At 49.6% G+C, this 15,137-nt stretch overlaps 1 protein-coding gene across 2 annotated transcripts in view; it reads right to left on the bottom strand.

Annotated features, from left to right (window-relative positions):
- The window catches only part of SLC45A4 (solute carrier family 45 member 4), an 89,681-nt gene extending 74,974 nt beyond the window's left edge, over positions 1 to 14,707 (bottom strand). Inside the window, exon 1 of one of the 2 annotated variants that reach the window (XM_075415491.1) lies at positions 14,573 to 14,707. The gene's annotated coding sequence lies outside the window, so the exon portion shown is untranslated. Of the gene's footprint in view, positions 1 to 13,962; positions 14,377 to 14,572 lie in introns of those variants that run through there. The other variant, XM_075415489.1, reaches the window with a different exon arrangement.
- Positions 14,708 to 15,137: the final 430 nt, after the last annotated feature.

Below are 15,137 nucleotides of genomic sequence, written 5' to 3'. Positions count from 1 at the left end.
TTACTCATATCAAATACCACAAAATCCATATTCCGGATGAGCCTCTTGCAGATCTCCTTCTCTAAGCACTTATTTTAACAAACTCACAGAATTTCATCCACTCTGTTGTTTTGATCTCCCTCTGAAATGCACCTGAAGCCAAGAGGTTTAAAAGTTGTCAGGAAAGGGGCCATACCCTTGGACCAACCTCATGTCCTGAGAAAACTGGCGTAAAATACAGAGACAGGGACAAGCCTACAAATTGGAGTCCCCAATATTTTCAGGGCTCGGAGGCAGAGGCTGCATCTGCGCACCTGACTCTGTGTTTTGCCCCAGACCTCTGAGCTCTGTCTGAATTCTGCCCTTGAGGCCAGCCCCTGGAAAACTTACAGCTGTTCAGACCTTTGCTTTCGATCTGTATGTGATGAAAAATACAGAGCTGGTTGTAGCAGACCTCTGGCAACCGTGCTGCTAATGACAGGAAGACAGTGAAGCTGTTCAGCTGATCCGTGACCATTTCCAACTCCGCCGGTGATATATTATTTGAACCACAAAAAAACTTCAAAAAGATTTCACGCGTTGCAGGGACGGATATTCCACCACCCGCCTCGCTGGCGGTTTGCATGATTTACCTTTTCATAGACCAGAAATAGTGCGTAGGTGCAGAAATTCCCATTATTTTCAGAGCACAAGTTTCTGTGTGTCTGTGTGTGTGTGTGTGTGTAGCATTCATTGACTTTACTTTCTCTCCAATGACCTGTGAGTATCTCTTGTCTCATGGAATTGAGTGTTGTTTGCTTGTTCACAGTTTCCTTTCCTTCCGTTATCCAGCAAAGAAAGTTTGCTTAAGTGGCTTTTGTGAACTCTTTCAAGATCCCCAGAAGGATGATACAGGAAACAGAGAGTTTCCTTTCTGTACAAACTTCTAGGGTGTTCCTGTAATAGCCTGAAATTTATCTGCACTCAACAGCCTGCAATTGGACAAAAAATTAATGAACTGTCAAGAGATCGGGCAAAACACAATTAGCATATCAGAGAGAGGAGAGCTCGCAATAAAAAAGAATCCTCCACTTACACAGCACCTTTTATGCCATGTTGCCAAACACTTTCCTTTCTATGTTTCCAATTACTTTACAAGTTGGCCACGCTTTAACCATTCAGCCTGAAATTTTCCATAATTGCTCCCTGCCTCAAGTTGAATACATTTTTCGGAGAGGAATGAAGGGGGAAAAGTTATGCACAAAAAAACCTCTAAAAAGGGTGCAGTCATACTTCACTGAGATTAAGACTGAAGAATTAGTTTTATGAATGTTTAAGCTTTCTGCCTCTTTATTTTGAAGAACATTTTCGCACTGCGGGAGGCTGGAACAGGACTGAGACGCCTGGCACAGCAGCAGTGCTGGGGATCAGAGTCTGTCGCCGTCTCCGTGAAAATGCATCTGGGTTTGTCCAAATAATAAACCACAGGCAAACCTCTGTTTGAATGTATTAGAGGCAGGATTGTGCCTCGCTTTTTATGCCTTCTGACTGCCGTGCCCGTAGTTTTTGCAGCCCTCTGAAAGCAGCACCCCCGAAAGCAGGACATCTGGAGAGGACGCTGATAAAATGGGTTCTCATCATTCACGATTTCACCCTGGGTGACCCGGCACAGTGGGTGAGATCTGGGAGGATTGTAGTACTGGGAGGGAGGGCAGGGCCTGTGTTGAAAGCTGACAAGGTAGAAATGTGAGTCATCAAAAGGCAAAGACCAAACTGTAAAGAAACAATTACTTACATATTTAAAAAAAAAAAAAAAATCAGATCTGGAAGGCACGTTCGCCTGGTGGTTGACACTCCCTACAAAAGCACCGTGTTATTCCAAAAGTCTCCCATGAGATGAATAAACCTTGCCAGGAATAATCGCAGATCTGGAATTGCATAATTGCTCAGCTGAATAAAGGCTGAGAACAGATAGGGAACCCGTGCTCTGCTTTTCCTGCCCGCTTCCTTGATTTCAGGGCTGTGCGGTGCTCGGGAGCGCTGTGGCTTATGTTGGCCGGAGCAGTCAGGACACCAGGGGGAAAAAAAAAAAAACAAACCTTCTTAGCAACAGCTTCACAGCATCTGTTGTTTTTAACTCCATTCATAAAAGCAGTTAGCTGCGCTGCAGCGAGGCGGGCCGGTACGCTTAGCACACTCACGTCTGCGAGAAGTGGAAAGCTCTTGACGTGCTCTGAGCCGAGCGCCGGCAGATTTCATACCCTCCCAGCATTAATCCAGCAATAAAGCAAATGGCTTTAAGCCACTTCAGACTCTGGAGCTCCCATTCGTATTCTCCGGGTACGGAGATCAAAGGACCACGAAGGGCGGTGGGGCGAGGGGAAGGAGGAGATGCAGGCGACAGCTTCGCCTCCCCTCTTGGAGGGGTTCAGTCCATATTCACAAGCATCAGAGACCGAGTTTGGGGACCGGATGGCACGGCAGTGTGGCTTGGAGGGTTCGCCAGCACATCGGCATCCCACATCATGGGAGTCCAGGCACTGCATCAGGCAGCGTTAACGGCAGGGCTGTGATGGCTTTATTTTAACGATAATTCACAGCTTACCAAAAATCAGATATTTAATCTGCTGCAGCATGGAATGGCAAGTCCGTATGAAGAATGACCCTTATCTGCATGGCCACAGAGGGGCTGTTGTGAAAATTGTTTGGGTCATAGCAATTAGCACAGCAATAGTTTTTATTAATTTTCTAAAATGGCTTGGGGAATTTAACTTTTTTTTTAATTAAGAAACAATATCTGTCACTTTTAAAATCAAAAGCCTCATGTTTACAGAGGAAGGGCTGTCTTTAGTGATGAGAGCCTATATTTTTTTCCAAGGCGAAAATTTCCTGTGAAACATTACTATTTAAAACTGTCTCTGAGAAAAAGTAAAGATATTCTGCTATAAAACCTCATGATGCAGAGAAAGAAACTGAGGAGGATGGCTGATCTGGGACTTCACATACTGGGGAAGTTTGGAAACCAGAGTGAGATGGAGCTCTGGTACGTTTGCCTTGCAGGAGCGCAGGTTAAAAGGGGTTTGATCGGTCCCAAGAAATACCTGCAGCCGCAGAAGATGCCAGGTTTGAGCAGGCTGTCTCATCTATTAGGTGGAGTGCTACAAGAGCTATTTGCTGGAGACAGAAACGAGAGATGTTCCTGCTGGAAATAAGGATCAGAGGTTAATTAACCATAGGAACATCCTACCGAGGAAGCCATCCCGTGAATGCTATGTGACAGCTCGGGGACATTGCCATCAGGTGTTATAGGTGTCCCACTAAGCTGCTCGCCATGTTGTCACACAGAATCACAGAATGTTCAGGGTTGGAAGGGACCTCTGTGGGTCATCCAGTCCAACGCCCCTGCTGAAGCAGGGTCACCTACAGCAGGCTGCACAGGACCTTGTCCAGGCGGGTCTTGAATATCTCCAGAGAAGGAGACTCCGCGTGGAGATAACCTGCTCTTCTGCTGATTACAGAGGGTTTCCAGGGCTCCTGCCTCAGGTACCCGAACCTCAGTGCTGTGAACACCTCGCAGGTGCCCTATTTTTGGGTTTCTCAGTGAAAGAGCCACCTCAAATCTCTGGGAAAAAAGTAAGCCAAGGATGAATTTATGCGCTTCCACTACTCTGTTTTCATTTACAGCCTAATTCAGCCAATCTTTGCATGTCTGTGTAAAACTTTTATTTCCTCTCCATGGGCCTGTTTCCGTGCTGGCATGCACGTTCCTTTTTTTTTTTTTCCCTGTTAATAACAGCTTTGTGGTTCTTTCACAGCCCACCTGATGATCTACTCATCACTCCGAACACAACAGGACTGAGCTGAGCAGAGTTTATGTGAGGCTTTGGAGCCAGCCTCGTGTCCAGGGGAGAAGGGAGAAGATTCCGACAGATTTTCCTTGGCTGCGGCACTGTGGCTCAGCCTGCAGCTGGCAGCTGTGGAAAATTAATTGATGGGCCCTGTTTCCAAGGAATAACCGGCAAGGTCACGGTTTTGAGGCTGTAAGGACGCAGCCTTTTCCTACGTGCGGCCAGTACGCATGCCAGCTTTTCTTGTCCCCTCTTCGGGTGTCACCAGATCGCTGTCACATGAGCGCACCGTGGGTGGGGAAATGCCCTGGCTGCTCTGAGCGTGGTGCCGTTGGCTGCCCAGCCTGTTTTCTTTGCACGGTGACTCTATGAATACAGCCTGATGATTGCTTGAGGGGTAACTTAAACCTACGCAGGGCTCTTTTTTCAGAGACGCAGCTCCTGGCTGAACTCTCCTTGTCCCTTCCCACCTGGAGTCTTGCGTCTGGCTCTGGAGCCCTCAGCACAGGAAAGACATGGAGCTGTTGGAGCGGGTCCAGAGGAGGCCACAAAGATGGTCCGAGGGCTGGAGCACCTCTGCTGTGAGGAAAGGCTGAGAGAGTTGGGGTTGTTCAGCCTGGAGAAGAGAAGGCTGCGGGGACACCTTCTTACAGCCTTTCAGTACTTAAAGGCAGACTACAAGAAAGCTGGAGAGGGAATTTTTACAAGGGTGTGTAGTGATAGGACAAGGAGTAAGGGCTTTAAACTGAAAGAGTGTAGATTTAGATTAGATATTAGGAAGAAATTATTTACTTTGAGGGAGGTGAGGCACTGGCACAGGTTGCCCACAGAAGCTGTGGATGCCCGCTCCCTGGCAGTGTTCAAGGCCAGGTTGGACGGGGCTTTGGGCACCCTGGTCTGGTGGAAGGTGTTCCTGCCTGTGGCAGGGGGGTTGGAACGAGATGATCTATGATGTCCCTTCCAACCCGAACCACTCCACAATTCTATGATTCAAAGGACTTTGTTTAAACCAGCCTTGAAGGCAGCATTATCCTGTGCAGCACTGTGCGGGGAGGGACGTGATACTGCATCTCTGCTGAGGGTACCAGCTTCTTTAGCTGCCCTTCTGCATCTGCTTGATGGTGAACCCAGCTGAATGGAGACAATTTGGATGCAAAGAAATGAATTTTTCCCAGGCACAGAAGCCAGAGCTGATTCCTTTTGGACATGGAGGGCCTGGGCTTGGCATACATTGAGTTCTGTCCCTGGACAGTTTAATCTCGCCAGCCAGAAACCTATATGGATTTACACTTCCATATGCAACCGTTTGATAATCATGTTGCCATGGCTACATTTGAATCTTCCAATAAATGTGTAATTTCACACATTTACATCAAAAGGAACTCCAGGACATAAAACTGCGTAGCAAAGCCAGCTGATCTCTTTCCATGAGCACTTTCCATTTTTAACATCACATTATTGTACTCATTGGGGTTTTTTTGGGGGAGGTGAGAGCTGTGGGGCAGGTCTGACAGCCTGGAGGTCAAGTTCTTGAGGTCTTATCTACACTAAGGCTTCCCCAGTGCTGGCGTCAGGGCAGTTGCCCTGCTGGGGTCTAAGCAGCCATTTCCAGGGCAGCACTGGTTCAGTAGCCGCTCCTGCTGCTGGGCTGCCGGCGAGCTGTAGGGTGCTGAGATCTTTTGCAGTTAAAAAAAGACAAAGTTGAACATGAAGTCCTGGTGTGCATGAAATGCAGGGAGAAGGACTGAGAAAGAAGAGTGGAGTGTGAGGCTCTGCTCAGGGATCTGACGCCCACCTCCCTTCCCAGTTTGGTCCTTTCATCCCCTTTTCAGCCCGGTCCTCTCATATCTTCTTCCCTGGCTCCTTATCTTCTCTGTTCCACCCTCTGCCATCAGGATTGCTTCTTAGCTCACCAGCCACCTTGTCCCAGCCTCTTTGCCCCACTGCTACCTGTCCATCTGTCCTTCAGGTGCCTTCTCCCAGGTGCTTTCCTACTTCTGATGGCTCCTTGTCCCACAGACACCCTCTCCTAATCCCATGGGCAGCTTTTGTCTTGGTCCGTGCCACCTCCTCTGCCTCTGACAAGAGTCACTGGGGCACTAAGGGTTATTTAGAGAGGGGCAATTGGCAGGGGCAGCAGAGAAGAGGCTGTACCCAGGGTACAACTTCAACCAGCAGCAGCTGCAGGCAGTGGTGGATGGCAGAGATGAACCCACCAAGCATCAGATCTAGAGGAAAATTTGCACCCAGACTCCACCTCTGCTGATTTAAATGGTTTTTTCAGGAACTTGAAACTTGGACAGTTTTGCCTTTGGTGGTTTTTTTTTTGTTGTTTTTTTTTCCCCTATGGCAGCTGCAGCTGGAACAGTGTCAGCACCAAGGCAGAGCTGCAGCTGGGCTCCTTCTTGGTCAGAAGCAAAGAGGTGCAGGAGAGTCTTTAGCATGAACAGAATCACAGAATCACAGAATCACAGAATGTTCGGGGTTGGAAGGGACCTCTGTGGGTCATCTAGTCCAACCCCCCTGCCGAAGCAGGGTCACCTACAGCAGGCTGCACAGGACCGCGTCCAGGTGGGTCTTGAATATCTCCAGAGAAGGAGACTCCACCACCTCCCTGGGCAGCCTGTTCCAGTGCTCCATCACCCTCAGAGGGAAGAAGTTCTTCCTCATGTTCAGCTGGAACTTCGTATGCTTAAGTTTGTGCCCGTTGCCCCTTGTCCTGTCGCTGGGCATATGGTCAAAGCAAACGTTTCGTCTCACTCTATGCATTTACTGTTGTGTGGAGAGGAAATTTGACTGCAAGAAGTGCCCAGTACTGACAATTTCTGTGTGAGAAACTGGAAAAGTAAAAAATACTGGAAAAGCTTTAGGTATTTTTTTTTTTTTTTCAGTTGTTTATACAATTGGAAAAGTTAAGTAAGCCTAATTATTGAGGTTATTGGTTTTAATGAGTCACCACCTTGCTATTATTATTCCTGGTTTCTGTTGCCATAGGATAAGAAGCTGCAGCTGGGCTAAACTGTGCTACACAACAAACCCTTATGTTTGTTATTCTGAGATTGAGACATAGGAAAATGGGTGGGCTCAGACAAACAGGGGAACATGGGGAAGGAAAGTGATGCTTGCCGGTGGTGACCTAACCCTTGTGCACCTACTGGGGGCAAAGATGGGTTTCTACCAGGGACTGGGAGGACTGTCATGGGGTTGATTTTTGGATGTTTCTGAGGAGACCTTCCAAAGACATCATAAAATGTATGAGGAGGTTGGCCACAGAGGTTGCCATCGTGGTCTGGTTGTTGGTGGGAATGGCCACAGTCAGAGGAGTCACAGGGCTTTGAGAGTGAAGACCTGAGTTTGATGTTATGGAAAGGAAGGACCCAGTGGAGGGATACAGACTGGGAAGCAAGACAAAAGGGAGAGGTTAGGAGAAAAATCTCCATTGTAGTACCCTGAATGGGTAAGAGTGAAGCATGATCAGGGCCCGTGGAAGGTACCTCAGTAACAGAGGAAGGAAGAGGTAGGCAAGAGATTTACCTGAAGGGCTGGAGAAGCTGGGCTTGAAAAAAGCCACAAAATTTAGCTGCAGCCTACATCCATGGACCTCGAAAGAGAGGTGTGAGGTGGCATTCAGGAGCCGTGTCTGCATGGTAGATAACACATCGTGTTGCCCACTGTGTTGTTAGAACATTTAGGGAGAAAGCTTAGGAGGGAAGGGATGTCAAAAACTGTTTTATCCAGGCTGAGCTGTAGATAATAACTAGACATCCATGGGACGTCCCATCACCTGGGATGATTGGTGTGAACTGGCCTTTCCTTACTGAGAGCCAGAACAAGCCCGCAGGAGGACGTGGGATCTCACTGGAGGACAGCGCGCTTGCATGTGGGTTAGCATGTGTGTTAGCTCTGATCTGCTGTTCAGATCAGGTGGCACCAGGAGCCTGTGGGGTGGAGGCAGGAACGTGCTAACCCGCAATGTTTCATTGATTGGTTTCAATTGATCAGTTGTGTGGAAAGAAAACAAACGAAGTTTCCGGTCTGTTGGATGTTGCAGAAGGTGTCGGGTTTGCTTGCAGCAAGTTCATCTTTTTCAGCTGATCCTGCACTTTTGGTGTTTTCTCCAGGATGGCAGAGAAAAGTCTTTTTTTTTGAGATTGACATCTGGCCTTGGAAACAAAGGGGAAGATCTGCTAGAAGAACAGACTGTCACAGATTTTCTTTCCCTCCCAAATGTGTACAAGGACGTCTACTAAAAATGCCACGGGAGGGGTACACACATGAGTGGACTCTCCCGTGCATGCAGTCATCCTTAAGCCGTTGGTGTTTCCTCCAGCGCAGTTCTTTCCTGTTAGCCAGACAAGAAGCATGGCACAGTCTTCCAGTGTGCCAACCCTGTGGAACCCTCACCTTGCTCTCCTGGGCATGGGTAAAGTGTCCCTCTCCGTTTCACAGCTACCAAAATCTGGCCTTTCCTGCTCAATTATCCATTTCACAATAATTCCCAGGGCTTGAATGCTGGACTTTGCCAAGGCTCCAGCGAGAGGTTAGTGTGGACTTGCCTTGGCCGTGGATGACCTTCATTCTCTTTTGCATTTATTCCTGCTGGAGGATCAAGGAGGAGAAGAAAGGGGAGGGTGAGCTACAGCTAAATCCTGTTCTTGGATCTCCCTTCAGCCAGTGAAGAATGAGCTGTGTGCCTAAATGAACCCAAAAGGCACCGTGGCGTGAGGCACATCACATCCAAGCAGGACGTGGTGGCCTCTTCCCAAGTGCCTGAGCTGCCACACACTCCGGCCATGCTCCAGCAGGCAGTGCAGCCCAGGGACCGTGGGGACAGCGGCAGGGCTGCTGCCAAGGCACCGAGCTCCCCTCCGGGAACTGGAAGTCGTCGAAAACGTAGGTCATGAATGCTGTCTGGAGCGAGTGACCTGGAAGTGTCTGCCCAGACTTCATACAAAGAGGCAACGTGGTCCTGGCTCTGTTGCTCACAGGGCTTTGTGCAGGAGGCCGAAGTGGATACTGTACAACGTGTGGAGAGCCACAGCTCTTGCCCAGTCGCAGAAGAAGCCACTGTTCTCCTCGGCTCGCAGCGCAGCTCTGCGAACCCATCCGCACAATGGACTTGTCAAAATGGGTGCCAACAGCATCCAACCTCTCTGCCGTTACTGCCAAAGCTTCCCGGCAGCAGGCTGCTCTGCAGCCTAATGCAGCTCGCTGAGGAGGAAATTCGGATGCTTAGGATGTTCAAACAAGAACTGCGTAGTGTGTTAGGAGTTGTCAATGTTTTTTCACTTTTGGGGCCACTTAATTTTTGGTTGTAAGCATGCCAAGCCCCCTTGCGCCGCACCGCTGCTGTGGTTTTCGCAGGTCGCTAAAGCAAATTTAAGCTGTGTTTTTCTTTGTGTGTTTATCATTGTTTTTTCTGTTGGCTTGTGCATGTGAGAATTGTTATTTGAAACTCCCTCTCCTCCCTTCCAAAGCACAGTGAATCCTCTGGCAGTGGTGACTGGCTCATGGACCACAAACTGAGAAGAACCTGGCTCATCCTCTCCCTTTCCTAACAGGTATTTGCTTGACGTTCGTGAATGCAGGCATTGAACACAGGAGTCCCCAGCTAATGACACAGTGGTGATCCCAGCCAGAAGCTGCTCCTGTGCCTGACAATTAGCTAAGAATTATGCAAAGTACCTGGAAATAGATCTGACAGGACAGGTACAGGAGACCTAGAAGGTTACTCCATCTGCCTCCAGCATTGCACAGGGACAGGGCTCAATCCACCTTTGTATGACTACAGCATTTGCTTCTCTCCCTGTGTGATGAAACAGTTTTCCCTAGGCAACTTCTGTGCATTATTTAGTGCATCACATTGCAAACAAAGGAAAATACTCAATTTCTACTCAATTTGGAGGGGGGCTCAAGTTCTATATCACTCAGTTCTTTTTTGGCAGGTTAAAATTAATGGTCTTTTCAGGGTGATCAAATCCAGTCAAGGAAGAACTAGAATATCAGTTTTCTACTGAATGAGACAACATGGGAAACTTTTGTTAGATTGTCTGGAATAAATACAATTTTTCCGCTGCTCTTCAAATCAGGCCAATGTACAGTGTCCCAAGAGGCAGACTAGCAGAAGAAGCAGCTCTGCTTTCGCTTCCCCCTCCCTCCCGCAGGCAGAAACAAGGGACCCGACGAGGCTGCAAGCTCGAATCAGAGGGGTTTCTGCCGAGGAGCAGAGCTGCTCGCCTAGGAACATGCCTCCAGCTCTCCCCCGTGGCAAGGGAGACTCCAGCCATTTTATTACCTTAATTAGGAACTTATACCCTGTGTCTATCTCACCGCTACCCAAGGAGTGCAATTAATTTATCTGGTGATACATCCTGGCTGCCCCCGAGGTACTACCGTGCTGTGGAAGTTTGTAAATTGGGCCAAATAAAGTCTTAAAAACTCCCTGTTTTCACAGTAGCACAAACTCCAGGTCAGAGTGGGCACAGGGTACGTTGGGCCAGTTGGGAGGTGAGTGGGATGTCTGCTACGCCTGCAACTTTACAGACACTGCCCATTTTCCCTCCATGACCATTTTTTACCACCAAGGATTTAGCTAATTTAGCTAGCACCACTGTTGAAGGATCAACGCCACTTCTGCAGTGAAATCCACTGGGAAGAGTCAGCCTGCCTTTCCTGGGAAGCCTGTTGCTGTGACGAGAAGAAGAAGGACATGTTATTAGTCTGGCGTATACATGCCAGGTGCATCAAGAAGAGTGTGGCCAGCAGGACGAGGGAGGTTCTCCTTCCCCTCTACACTGCCCTAGTGAGGCCTCATCTGGAGTACGCTGTCCAGTTCTGGGCTCCCCAGTTCAAGAAAGATGAAGAGCTACTGGAGAGAGTCCAGCGGAGGGCTACAAGGATGGTGAGGGGACTAGAACATGTCCCCTATGAGGAGCTGGGCTTGTTCAGCCTGAAGAAGAGAAGGTTGCGAGGGGACCTAATAAATGCTTATAAATATCTGAAGGGTGGGTGTCAGGAGGATGGGGCCAAGCTCTTTTCAGTGGTGCCCAGTGACAGGACAAGGGGCAATGGGCACAAACAGAAGCAGAGGAAGTTCCAGCTGAACATGAGGAAGAACTTCTTCCCTCTGACGGTGATGGAGCACTGGAACAGGCTTCCCAGGGAGGTTGTGGAGTCTCCTTCTCTGGAGATATTCAAGACCCGCCTGGACAAGGTCCTGTGCAGCCTGCTGTAGGTGACCCTGCTTCAGCAGGAGGGTTGGACTAGATGACCCACAGAGGTCCCTTCCAACCCCTACTATTCTGTGATTCTGTGATTCTGTGATGCCAAGCTGAAGGCCTCACACTTCTGCAGAAATGTGGGATCTTGTCTGACTTTGGCAGAACTGGTGACATGAAATGGGGTCAGTGAAATCTGCACTGGTTTCCTACTGGATTTTGCTCCTCAGACTTTGCACTCACTAGCATAGAGACACTAAGTGATACATGAGAGCCCTCCCACCCCTTACAGTTAAAAAAAAAAAAAGCTGGCATGAGATGGTAGATGCTGCCGTGTTCAAGGAATACCTGTTTGTGTGGGGTGTGCTGGAAAAATTGCTCAAGAACGGTGCATTCTCATAAAAAACGATCTGGCTGCCATTCAGGTCAGTGTTTTTGTATTGGAGCTGCGGGCTCTGTGGTTGCTTCAGCGTATGCGTGCAGCCTCTAGCAAGGTGTTTGCTTTGCGTGTCGTCTAATCCTCCTTGCTCTGGGATGATGGAGATCTTTGCCCTCACCTAGTTTTGGGTCTGGATCCATCTTCTCAGAGCAGCTTGCGCTGACAGGCGACTTCATGGCAGAGAGAGGCACCCTGTGGGTGTCAGTCCAGGAGAGCAGCTCAGCCAAGCTCAGTTTGCTAGTGGTGCTTGGTCCCTTCGTGGTGGGAGGGCTAAAATGCTACACCTGCTTCAACAGCAGACTGTAACTAGGTTTCTGATCCCTACCGAGCAAAGCAGTGGCTGTGCTTCAGAGGGGGATGAAGAGACTCCTGGAGATCCAGATCATGAATCTGTGTCAGGTGCTGGAGGAAAGAAACGACTGGAATACCCAGTTGTCCACTGAAGCCTCCTCCCAACCCCTGCTTGACAAACTATCAACAAGCCATGAAGGGACAGCCCTCACTCTATCTCCTTTTCTACCTTAGGTGAAGGCTGAAGGTAAAAGACAGCTGGAAGGTCTCCTGCAGGCCTTCCCTCAGGCACTGTTCTTGGTCTCCAACCACCAGACCTCCAGCCTTTTTGACAATAGCGACGTTGTTCTACGCTCGGTTCCTGTAATCTTCAAGACTAGAAACCTCAGCACGACCGCCACCAAAGCCTGCAGCAGTCAGCCCACGTGGTTTCGCAGGGTGAGGTTTAATAGGCGTGTTTTAATATGGTTGCTCTGTACAGAGGCCCCTTTGTCCTCAACAGCATTAAACAAAATAATACAGACTATAAATTCAGTGCGAAAACTGTAGCGAGAGAATATGGAGTGGCAATCCATGGCAGACTGCTACTTCTGCAGAAGAAGTGCCTTTACATTGCTAAATTGTTTGGTTGCGATCAGTCCTGAAGCATCCACTGGGAATTTAGAACAAAATAAAGTTATGCAGGGGGAAGGTTGTCCTTTAGGTTCGTTGTACTACCGCTTCTAAAAAATCAGCCTTCACAGTGACTGTTCTTTTCCCTAAAAGCTAAAGCAGAGTTTGCAATGTGAATTTTGATAGAGAAGTAGGGAATGAGCAAAAGTCCCTTTTCTTGCAAGCACGGGAAATCTCTCATTTGTGGCCTTGTGTGCTCACCAGTGAGCGTGGACGCCGATGAGTTAGCGTGGGGAGCAGTCCCTGCTGTCACAGGCCCGTGTGTGTGTGCTTACGTACTCCTTGCCCCCTCCACACCCCAGGAACCGTCCCAGCACACGCAAACGCCGTCTCTCCCTTTCGATCCCCGGTCGCCTCCTCTCCGGGAGGGTTTGCTGCTATTTGCCCTCCTTTCCGATCTCCAGTCTGTCCAAACCAACACGGCCAACTCGCCCTCCTTGGCATTTCCACTATACCACCTCAGCTCAGACCTCGCGTCCTTGCCGCATCCACGCAGGAGGTCCCCTGGTAGCTCTGGGCATTCGACAGCAGCTTTTGAGAAAGCGGCACCAGGTTTAGCTATGAGATGCCCGAGACTGCGAGCACCGAAAGCACCGAGCGTGACTGTCACGTTGAACCCCGCTGGGGCTCTCCTTTTAACAGCACAGCCCTGTGCGATACCCATTGCCACAGCTCCAGTGACACCACGGCTACAGAGTCCGACTCGGGGTACAACGAGCAGTTCACACCATCTCCCCCCAAACGCACACACACACGCACCCACACACAAACCCGGGGTGTCGAAAAGCTCCGCTGCGACCGAGAGCTTTCTCTGAGAGCCATTCTGCTGGCACAGACAGCGTTTCTGGAAAGGCCCGACATTCAGACCGCAGGCAAGTCAGCTGGTTTCAGCAATGCCCATCACCGTGCTGTCTGGGCTTTGCAAAACAAGCGCTGTCTTCGAAAATCTTTTTTTTTTTTTTTTTTTATAAGACAAGAGGAGCCCTCTAAGCTGAGGTCTCTCCCCTCCTGACTATCTCAGAAGGTAAATCATACCAAACTGTGTTCCCCTGCCTTGAGATTATTTTACCATTTCCAAACACCAGCCGGGTCTGGTAATTCAACATTTTACCCAGTCTCCCAGGCTGTCTCCTTTAGCTGCCAGCAAACATCCTCTTCCCAAATTAACCCGACCAAAATGAGCTGCAGCAGAATCCGCATAATTGCTCTTCTCTCTCCAAACACACGATTTACAAAGGGGACTTTTCCTGCAGTAGCCAGACCTGCAATATTCATTATTCTGAAGCGAAGGGTTGCTGCGGTATCTTTATTCTCAGATACTGCCTTTAATCTCACGTACTGCCTTTAGCAGCACCGACCGGCTGCAGCAATCCTGCGACATGCCCTCTTTCCATCCTCTCCCAGGCAAGCAAGGCAAGAGGCTCCAGGAGCCGGCAGAGCAGGGGGGGGTTTTCGGCAGTCACCCGGCAAGAGCTGCATCCCCCCTCGGAGACAGGCATGCAACTTCCACCGGCACCGACGGGCGCGGAGAACTCACATCGGCGGCAGCGTGGATCCCTCTGAACAGCTTAGCTGCGATTCATTTTTAACCCCGGCCAGCAGATCTAAGCTGCTCTCCCCAGGGCTGAAACGGAGGTGCCTGCGTGACACCGAGGCATCCAGACGCCGGCTTGCCAGCTGAGATGTCGAAGCAACGGCGGCGTTAGCGAATATAGCAACGAGCCGAGCGAGCGAGCGAGCAGCCCACACAGCGGTGCGAGCAGCTCGCTCCGCGGTGTGCGGGACCCCTGCTATACGGGCACGCGGCTCGTGTTCCTGCCGCTGCTCTTGGCTTTGTGCAGCCCCGTCGAATTCCGTGTTGCTAGCTGGCGTTTTCTGCCGATGTTTAAAATAGCATCAGGAACGTTCCCTGTTGATTTCCCCGGCAGAGCTTGCTGAGCCATGCCGGGTACCACAGCTCCTGCATCCTGCCTCCGCGCATCACGTTAAAAAGATTTGCTTGCTTTCTCCCTCCGGGGAAGGTTTGGGGGGAGAAAGCCCTGCAGACATTTCGCGCCAGGCTACCAACAAATCCCGACCTGAGCTAATTCTGCCATGGCTGAAAGCAGAGGATGTTTGCAGTGCATGAAGCTGATTTGCTGACTTACCCTTCATCTCTCTCAAGAATGCCAGGTGAAGAAGCCGGCCTCTCGCTCGAGAAATAAACCACAAGAAGCCCGGCAGCAGCCACTGCAGAGCTTGCTCAGAAGTTCGCTCTCTCTGTCACAGTGTATGCAGCTTGCCAGGTATAGCCTGGATGAGAACACCCCGTGCTCTTCCCAAGATGAATGAGATCAGCACATATTCAGGCAAGGAAAAAAAAAAATAGAAGTTCCCTCTTGGGATATGTGATGGTTTATGACCCAGAGGTAAAGTGTTGGTCTACAAGTTCCTCTGCTTTACAACTCAGGATTTTCTAGGGAATTTCACAGGGAGAGGAAGTTTCTCTTCTGCCTTTGGTGTTGTTAGACTCGTGTTAAAAAGCAAGCAAATGGTATATCCACTGGGTAGGCAGGAACCCCGTCCTCAGCAGCATGAGATGGAGGGCACAGGAAGGGTACCATTACGAGCAGCAGCGATGCCTTTGTAACGTGCATGTTGATGCTCTTTGACTCAAGCCAGGACCTTGCTGTTAGAGAGTCCACATGGTTTGAGCAGATCCTGACCCTGCTG

The sequence above is a fragment of the Opisthocomus hoazin genome, chromosome 3 (assembly GCF_030867145.1).
Source record: "Opisthocomus hoazin isolate bOpiHoa1 chromosome 3, bOpiHoa1.hap1, whole genome shotgun sequence".
Classification (NCBI taxonomy): domain Eukaryota; kingdom Metazoa; phylum Chordata; class Aves; order Opisthocomiformes; family Opisthocomidae; genus Opisthocomus; species Opisthocomus hoazin.
Note: the sequence above shows the minus strand (reverse complement) of the source record. Positions and strands in the feature narration are given on the sequence as shown.